This window comes from Equus przewalskii, chromosome 19, assembly GCF_037783145.1.
Source record: "Equus przewalskii isolate Varuska chromosome 19, EquPr2, whole genome shotgun sequence".
NCBI classification, from domain to species: Eukaryota; Metazoa; Chordata; class Mammalia; order Perissodactyla; family Equidae; genus Equus; species Equus przewalskii.
In genome coordinates, this window is record NC_091849.1 from 15,513,204 (window position 1) to 15,523,431 (window position 10,228).

Sequence of the window (10,228 nt, forward strand, 5' to 3'; positions counted from 1 at the left end):
TCTGTCCTTCAAACTGTACAGCAAGTCATCTCTTGCCTCAGGGCCTTTGCACTTACTGTATCCTCTGTCTGAAGACTCCTTCGCCTCAGCTCTTTATAAGCCTGATGATCCTCATTCTCCAGGGCTAGCTCAAAAATCAAGATGCTTTCCCTAACTATCTCATCTAGAGTAGATCCCCTCCACCCAACTTATTGTATTTATTCTAGTCTATAATTAGCTTGCATATTTACTCATCTATTATCTAACTCCCTTCTGTTCCATGTAAGATCCATGACAGCAGGGCCAGGTCCTTTTTGTTCACCACTGTACCCTCACTGCCCAGCACTGTGCTCCACATAGAGTCATCGCTTAATGCATATTTATTGAGTAAATGAATGAGTAAATTAACTAGTGACAAAATGAATAATATTATTGAATTTTGCTATATTAACCGAATGGGATATTACGAGATAGCACATAAGCCTTACTACATTTATATTTTTGTTTCTCTGAAAAATGTGCCCCCTGAGAATACAGCTTGGGAGTGACTGAGAGACTATGTATGGGGTAATGGGCTAGGCCATAAAAAGTGGAAATAACTATATGGAGATACTAGATTGCCTCTAAAGAAGTACAAGGAAAGTCTATTTGCCTTGAATAATCCTTAAGTCTGAAACTATTTCATCTATCAAAATCTTGTCACTTATCATTCTTTTCCCCTCCTGATGACCTCTCCTGAGGAAACAAAAATGTTCACCCACATTCCTGATTGCCTCCTGCTTCCCATAAAAATTGGGGGTGGACAAGCAAGGGAGAAAGTGACTTGGGAAGGTGTTTAAAAGCCTCGTTTCTGAAACTCCTAATTCCATGGCCTGTTTCATGGGCAACTGTTATCTTAAGCCTTAGGCTTTTGACTCTATTGAAATCTGCAGTTTACACCGTAAGTTGGCGACAAGGAAATGAAGCGAACAAATATAATGCTAATTTTATGAGCCGAGGAATAAAATATTTGTTATGAGTGGCCCAGAGTTGCCTGCAGGCTGTGAGGGATTGCCAGAATTTGGGCTTCTGGAGGAGGGAGAAAAGATTGGAAGAGTCTGAAAGAAGAAAACAAATAATGTCCTCTGGTCCTGAGACCCTCCCCCAGGGACTGAGAGGCTGAGGCGGAGGTCAGGGGCTGGAGGAAAGGGACAGGAGCTGCAGTGTTTAGGGAAAGTTCTGGGATCTGTGCTTCTGACCCCACTTGTAGCAAATCTTGGAATTCTCCAAGGCTTAGGGATAGACGGCCCTGTGGCCCAGAGTTTACAGTGGCCTCAACTGTGGAGGGAGAAAGATGCTGGTGATGCATTAAGGAGGTTGTTTCAACCTAAGAGTAAGCTGCCAGCTAACTCCCTGCCAGTAAGACCCCCCTCCACGTCTTTGGGAGCACATTCTTGAGTTACACTCTCACCGACATAATCCCCAAAGCACTGGTCATCTCTTCTAATATATCTTAAGTACCACTTGAGAGGTACCAGGTCCTGGAGAGATTCAGAGAAGGAAAAATGCACTTCTGGCTGTGGGTCAGAAAGGCGTCAGGAAAGAGCTGGCTCTGAGGGATATGTAGACCTTTGGTGGACAACGAGAGAAAGGCAATGGGGAAGGAGGGATAAAAACAGCAAGAGCAAGAGCAAAGATACAGAAGAAGCCACATCGGGGCAGCTAATGGCTGATGTGGTGACCTGCTGTGTCTGGCTGGGAGGAGAGGAAGAAGTCAACAGGCCACTGGGGACCACGGAAGGGGGCAGAGATCTCACCAAGGAGAAGAAAGAGAGTAAAAAAATAAAGGCTAATGACAAACGAGACACACTTGAAAAATATCACCTTTACAAAGAGGGATTCGCTTTACTTCCCCTTAGTGAGGTCCTCATTTATTCACCAACAGATATTTATTGAATTCTGACTATGTTGCCAGGTACTGTCCTTGCTTTGGGAGAAAGCAGGGGCTACTCTAGATTAAAAAAAGGTCCCTTTCTTCATGGAGTTTACATTCTAGTGGGGAAGACAGAAAGTCAATAAATAATAGTCAGTCAGAAAGTGGTAAAGACAAAGGAGAAGAAGAGATCTGGGCCAGGAAACGAGGTGGCAGGTAGAGTCCATGGCATGGGAGCCATTTTGCCTCACACCTGCGAAAGCAGACCACTCTACTTCCCAAGGTTCAACTCACTCACTCATTCATCCATTTATTCATTCACTCTGCTCCTATCTTTTCACCAGGCACTGTTCTAGGCACTGGAGAAGAGCTATAAACAAGCCAAGCCAAATCCATCCCTCAGGGAGCTCACAGTCTGGTAAACAAGCAACAGATCAATAAATAATACAATCATAAGTAGTGATCATTGTGATGGGGAAAAAGACCAGAGCAAGGGGGCAAGGAGTGATGGGATGATATTTGAGCAGAGAAGGAATGAGCCATGCGCCAGTGGGTGAGGAGTGTTCCAGAGAAGAGAGAAGCCAGGGCAAATGCCCTGAGAAGGACTGAGCTTCCAGTGTCATAGAAGAGTATGGGCATGGGTTCTGATGTCTTTTCTCTCCTCTCCTCTTTTCTTCTTTTATAAAGTAAACTCTTTACTTCTCAGTAAAGGACCTGCTAAACCAAGGCATCACCTTACCACAATTGGGGAGACAACACGACATCAGGGAAGGAGACGGCTAAGTCCAGTTAGAAGACCTGCCTCTGTTTTCTCATCTACAAAATGGGGGTTGGGCTCCATATGTTCCAGTCTCTTGCCGCATTCATCGACCCTCTGCTTCACGATGGAAGAGGCACCAACTCGAATGTTCTTAAGCAGGGAAGGCAGGCGAGCTTCTGCTCCCTCCCTGGCTGGCTTCCTTCACACTGGTTCCTTTCCAATCCCGTGACTGCATGTAGTGACCAGCAGGGCAAAGAATTCTGTCGGACCACCTCAAGGCCTGTGCCACAAAGTCTAAAGCTTTGCTGGTGTACATGGCAGTGGTCAGCGAAGGCTTTTTGGACATTTGCCTGGTACCCACCAGGAAGTACAGAGGTTCTGAGAGCTGGAAACTAAAAGAGCTGGTCTGGGATCCTCAGAGGTACCTTCTCCTCAGTGCATACAGCAGGAGCATATTGGTGACAGGCAGGGGATCCCTGTACGGCCACAGGCACCATTAGTTGGTGCAGTTTAATTGGTTTCCCCCGTGACTCTACGCACTGCAGTGGAGAACAGGGGTTCTAACCCAGGGGCCTGGTCTTCCGCGTTGGTGGTGGTGCCGCCTCACGGCCTCCCCAGGGTGGGGCTCGGAGCTTTTACTGATGAAGAAGCGGAGGCTCAGGTGGGGGGAGGGACTTGCCCAGGGGTATGCAGTGGTGGGGCAAGGACTTGAGCCCAGCTTTTCTGACGTATGAGGGATTTGTAAAGGAAGCTAGTTACACTGAAAGAGGAGGCGGAGGGATTCCAAACTCCCAAAGATAGCCTTGCTTCGCAGGTGCCCGTGGCGGGGACTCCTCACCTTGGCTGCACATTAGAATCACCTGGGGAGCTTTTAAAACTCCCAGTGCCCAAGTCTTACCCCAGGCCAATTGAAACAGAAGCTCTGGAGGTGAGCCCAGGCCTCGGTGTTTTTTTAAGCATCCAGACGGTGCCAATGTGCAACCAAGGTTGACCACCACAGTCTAACGGCAAGCGTGGTTACGGTGGTTGAAAATAAAATCACAGTAATTTAAAAACTCTCTCTAAAAAAGGGTACTGATAACTTGCGGCTTCTTTCTTCTCTGGTCAGTCCAGAGCAGTCACTTTTCAAGATAAGGACCTGGGTTAAGTGAGTGTAAAAGCATGAATAAAATTTAAAATAGATTACTAAGTGCGAAATAAAAGCCATGAATAATGTAAAAAGGGGAACGGCTAGAAGAAGTAGGGCAGAAAGCAAAGCTGAGAAAATATAATAAGCAGAGGGTCACTCGGGGAAGGCTCTGTGGGTCTATGAATACAAATGGAAGAAGGAAAGCGAGTGGCAAATCCTGTCTTTTTGAAACTTTGGAGCAATAAGTACCTTGGATACCCACGGGTTATCAGCTCTTACAAATGATTGACAAGCTCTGGCCACAAGCTGCCAGGGCCTCCCAGGAAGGACAGTCACGGCCCGGGTCTGCGCAGCGTGTTCAGGACTGAGCAAGGAAGCGCAGTCGAAATGCAGTGCCACCAGCCTCAGGCGTTGGCTCCGCGCGGATGTGGGGTGTGGGGAAAAGCGTACCAGGGTCCATGGGGGACAGAGAGGAGAGAAGAGCCTTGTTCAGTTTGAAAAGCTCTGGGGATTTGGACGCACTCCTCCCTTCTCCCTTCTCCTGCTCTCTTCCACCTCTCTGCTGAGTCTCACTCACAGCCCATTTACGTGGCAAGCTCGCCTACAAGCCCCCAACAACCAGAAACTTTGTGACTAGCACATTGTTTGCACTCTCCAGCAGCTGCTTGAATGAACACACTGGTAAACGTGGGAAGTCTTGATTCCAAATCATTGTCCCTCGATGACTGACTTTAGTGCCAATCTTGGTTACCACCAAAACCTCCCAAAGGGAGGAACATCAGTGTCCTTTGATGAACAAACAATAAATTCTCTGAGAATTTGCTTCTGGCGATTCCCAGCCAGCTCAGGCTGTGAATGAAGAAGTTTTGTAAACTCAAGATATTTGATAAAATGGTGAGCATTTCTTTGCTTTACGGTTTCTGGATAATACATTCTGTCTTAGACCAGTGCACTGAAGAGAGGACCTCATGATAGAAGGTTCATTTGTTTGAACTGGAGATTCTTCCTCATCAATTAATTATGGTTGAAAGTTCAGAAGGTGCATGTGATTGCCAGGTGTTTGGGGGCCCTGTGAAGGCACTGAGTTTCGTAAATGACCTCTCTGAAATTGTAGTTGATCTTGGGCAAGACAGGAGCATATGTGGATAAATTTTGTTCTGTATGTGCAGTTCCCTGCTTCAACCTATTTGACCTGCAAAAACCCTCTGGAGAAGATAGAGGAGTTAAATGAAGAAGTACTCATTACACTATCTATCTGAAGACCTTGGCTAAGTCAAGAATATATGAACAGCTACTACGTGAACCTGGCTGAAAAGGAAAGTTCCTCTGTCTTCTTGGGACACTTCCATTCATTCCCAGGTGGCATCTTTCGCTACTTTATAAAATGGTGTTATGGACTGAATGTTAATCCCCTCCCCCCACCCCCAGTTCATACGTTGAAACTCTACCCCTAAATGGGATGGTATTAGCAGGCAGGGCTTTGGGGAGGTAATTAGGGTGAGATGAGGTCATGAGGCTGGAGCCTCCATGAATGGGATTAGCACCCTTATAAGAGTCATGAGAGCTTGCTTCCTCTTTCTCCACCACGTGAAGCTGAAGAGAAGTCAGCAGTCTGCACCCCAAAAGAAGGCCCTCACCAGAACCCGACGATGCTGGCACCCTGATTTCAGACTTTCAGGCTCCAGAACTGTGAGGAATAAATTTCTGATGTTTATAAGCCACCCAGTCTATGTTGCTTTGTTACAGCAGCCTGAACTAAGACAGGTATGTTCCAGAATGTTCTCAAGACATCAACTGGAAAGGGAGATATTATTATCAAAGTGTGGCTAAACAGATATCAACACCCTCAATGATTTACAGTGTTGCTATGGTTTCCTGAAAGAAGAAAAAGAAAAGTCCCAAATTGACAGATTGGCATAAATGGTGCATAATGAGATATCTTTTTGATTGCCTAGGATAGCAAATGGGTGCCTTTGATGTGAATGTCTGTAAACGTGCTTTCGACACCTGTGTGTAAATGCATAAAGCAAATATTGTGGTTCCAGGCCCAGCAGAAATTGCTGCAGACACAGAAATTCCCAAACAAACATTTAGCATAACAACTCTACCAAAATAATCGTGATGTTCCCATTGAATCATCTAAAATAAGACGAGATTGCTCTTGCCTGCCCAGAATTAGTCAAGCTCCTCTTCTGCATGATTACATCTCCGGCAGAAGCTTCTTTTGGGCCTAAGCTACTTATTTAAGCATGGCTAATACTGTATACTTGTTAATGGGAAAAGGGTATCTTGTATTTCTTAAAAACGCAAGATTGGGAAAAGGAGAAATAGTCAAAAGCATTTGATTGGCAGCCGGGAGAAGAGTAAGCCACAGGCTGAGCATTTGGGTCTGTGAATTCCAGAGGAGCATCACAAGAAACATGCTTATTGACTAGACCCTCAGAATCCCCGAAGCTACCCAACTCAAAGCCAAGGCATCTCTGGGAGTCCCAATGATAGCTGCTAAAGAGATTCCAGCTGGGAAAGATCACGCCTTAAGGAGAAATAGTACGAGTCAGCGACCTTTTTGGTAAATGGCCAGATAGTAAACATTTTAGACTTTGCAGGCCATATCAGAACCATTCAGTTCTGCTGTTGTAGAGCAAAAGCAGCCATAGACTATATAAACAAATAGACATGGTTGCGTTCCAATAAAACTTTATTTACAGAAACAGGCTATGCACAATTTTTGGCTGAGGGCTGTAGTTTGCCAAACGCCTCCATTTATATTATTATTGAGAATGATATGGGTAAGTGGAAGATAGACGTGTTCACCAAATGACAGAGTCCTGTTTTTAGAGGCAGCATAGGGTAGTAGTTAAGAACACAGATTCTGAAGCCTGAATTCAGCCCACTTACTGGATGACCTTTAGCAAATTATTAAACTACTCTATGCCTCACTTTATTCATCTATAAAATGAGGATGATAATAAAACTTAGTGTCGTCATTTGGGTACATCCCAAAGCAGACCCTGAGAGAAGGACTTGGCCGCACGTGATTTTTTTGAGAGGTGATCCGAGGAAGCATGAGTGAAGGAGTAAGGGCAAGTAGAAGAGGAGAGAAGCTCTTGAAGGGGGCATTAAAGAGTGACTCATTCCTGAGCATGAGGGAGGTGCCGCACAGGATGGGGAAACCAGGAAGTTTATCATCCACAAGTGATCCTCACTGTTAATCCACGTGGAACTGTAAACGTGCTTACACTGCACTTTACGCTGTGACCGCAGGGGTAATTGGGGTACACTGAGGGCACATGAGTGGGGCATCAGTGTCTGCCTCACTACCTCATGGTTGTTATAAAGATGACGTGAACTAACATTTGTGAAGCACTTAGAAAAAAATGCTCGGCATCTAGTCAGCGCCACGTCAGTGGGTTTCGCACAAAGAGTGAGCGTCCTTTGAAAGAGTAGGAAAGAACGTTAGGTAAAACAAAAACTAAATTGTTGAAATTATATATCCCTAAGGGTAATACAGGTTGAAAATTTAAATAAGTTCCACGATGGGTTATGAAGGAACACGAGAAACATTGGGAAGCAAGTAGATAAATGATGGGCAGTGTTCTACCTTTGTGAAATTGGGAGTCAACACCATGTACTACATTAGCTGATGACAGTGACTCAGAGTAACCCCAGGAAGGCTGGGGACACAGGATATCAAATAAAGCTTACACCATATTTAATGTATGCATAGTTGTTAGAGTGTAGAAGGGCAATTAGGCACAAATAATATGCTGTTTGCATTAATTACTATAATTTGTCCTAGTTTTAAACAGCCAAATAAAAGTTTTTCTCTTCTCACTTTGTTAGTCTTCCTGTCTAAAACTAGGAACATATTGACCATTTCCCCTAATTTGGTTTCATCATCACAACTGTCTGTGTTTAAGGATGAAGGCCCTGATTGTACCCCGTGTAGTTTGGGCTTCCCTTGTTTACAACCTTCCAGACTCTCAATTCCATTCCTTCTCACTCTGTCAGGTCCCTCCCACATGCTTCCATCCCTCCCCTCTCACTTTTCCGTGGAGCTTTAAAGTGTATATACATCTGCCCCCTTCCGTTTTCCTGAGTGCTCTGGCTGCTCGTGGGCCCTGTCTAGGGAAGGGAGCATGGCTTGATCACCATAATGCAGCAGGCTGGAGAGGGATCTCTGACCAAGGGTCCCTGGGAGAGGATAGGGAGCACAGGAGAACGAGCCCTGCATCTTTAGCACTAGGAGTCCAGGTGGACGGAAGGCAAAGACTTGGTCTTAGCGAGAAGTAGAGCAATGAAAAGACAGTGCTCACACAAATTGGTTCTTGTTCCCAGGCTTCGTCAGCAAAAGCCTGGGCAACAATCTTGGCATGGATCAGGAGCTGTAAGAATAAGCCTTTGACCACTCCCGGGGATTAGAGGAATAATCCGCAGTGGGAACAGGAGGAAACAACCATGCCTCCTACATAACCTCACCAGGCACCCAGGTTACTAAAGTAGCATGATCTTCAGAGGCATTTCTAGATAATCGCATGTGTCTCAGTCAAAATGCTTTTCTTTTTAAGGATTGGCACCTGAGCTAACATCTGTTGCTAGTCTTCTTTTTTTCCTTCTTCTTCTTCTCCTCAAAGCCTCCCAGCACATGGTTGTATATTCTAGTTGTGAGCACCTCTGCTTGTACTATGTGGGACGCCACCTCAGCATGGACTGATGAGCGGTGCCACGTCCACATCCAGGATCCGAACCGGTGAAACCCTGGGCCGCCAAAGCGGAGCGCACAAACTTAACCACTCAGCCATGGGGGGCCAGCCCCTCAAAATGCTTTTGTCTGCAAGAAACAAAAGGAAAACCAACTGAAAGTGGCTTAAACTATAAGGAAATTTAGTATTCCACAAAAGAAAACATCCAGATTGCTAAATTCATCAGTTCAAAAAATCGTCCTTAAGGATCCAAACTCTATTCTGCCAACCCAGGTGTATCATCCTCATTCTGGGGCTCACTCTCCCCGTGGTCGAAGACGGCTGCTGCCTCCTCCTGCATCATGAAGACATAACCACATCAAGAGGAAGACCATGTTTTCATGGATGTCTCAAATTTTAAGAGTGAGGAAACCTTCCCCAGAAGTCCCCCAGAATATCTTCTCTCCCAACTCATGGGTCACCATGGACCACAAGCTCAGTCCTAAACAACCCACAGGCAAGAGGAGTAGGACCATCCTGGTTGGCTTAGATGGGTTAGGCTTTGCCCCTGGAGCTGGGCTGGGGTTGGGATCACCCTCCCCTGATCCACGTGAGGGAGGAATAGAGTCCAAACCAAATTTGGAGTGCTAACAGCAAGGAAGCAGGTGGATCGAATGTTGCCTGACAACCAATGGTAGGATTTTAAAGATATGGTGAAGGCCCACCTGATGCTCTCTTACTCCCCCCAGCCTTTCCTACCTATTTCCAGATAGTTAAAACCCCTTTAAGTGACGAGGCCTTTTATTCCACAATTTCAAATGAAAGGCACAAAAATACGAATGTGGCTGGAAAAAGAGTGCAAGTTGGATGAGTTTCCCTTAAATTGGGAGGGTATAGTATGCAATCTTTTCCTCTTTGGGAATAAGAAGGATATTAGAAATCAGAATGGTAAGTACCTGAAGAGGTTGGCATAGCTCTTGGCTACTCTTTGCATATTATGGTACTTTATATACTTTATATTGTGATTATTTAAGTACTTACATCTCTCCCACCAGTCTCTGAGCCTGTAATGGGCAGGAGACTTTTATTCTTCGTTGTAGCCTCAGCAAGCAGCTCAGGCTGGCACATATTTCCTGTCTTGCCAAGCTGCTCATGTGCCCACGTTAGGAACTATGATGAGAAACACTCAGCCTAGACTTGCATCTCAGACATAAGTCTGGCTCATCCTGGTCTAAATGGTTCCACCCCAGGCTGATTAGGTACCTTTTCTTAGTCCCAGGTCTTGATGACATTTTCTTGAGAGGATTTACCCAAGTCTAATGACCCTGCCCTGAACACATATCTGCCCCTTAAACTTGAGTTGTTTCTTTTCTCCTGCATTTTTTAGTTATAGCTTTTTCATTCTTCTCACTTTTAAGCCCCCAACCAGCATCACGTTCCAGAATATATTTCTCTGCTTTATCTTTAATCAAATAACAATCTACAGACTAGCTCAACATCTATTAACTATTGTTATACCACTATGGTTTTTGCTTTGGGTTGAATTTATCATTTCCTCTTATATATTTTTTTCTTAGGTTTACATTTCCTGCTTTCCCCATCAATTGTCTCCTCTCCTGAGACCCAGAATCCCTATTGTTCTGTTTTTTCTAATCACTATCTTACCTCTTATAAAGAGCATCCACCAAACTCACATTTCCATCAACATGCAAAGCATAACCTATGTGACTGCAAACACAAATGAAGCAGTCCCAGACTTGCAAACA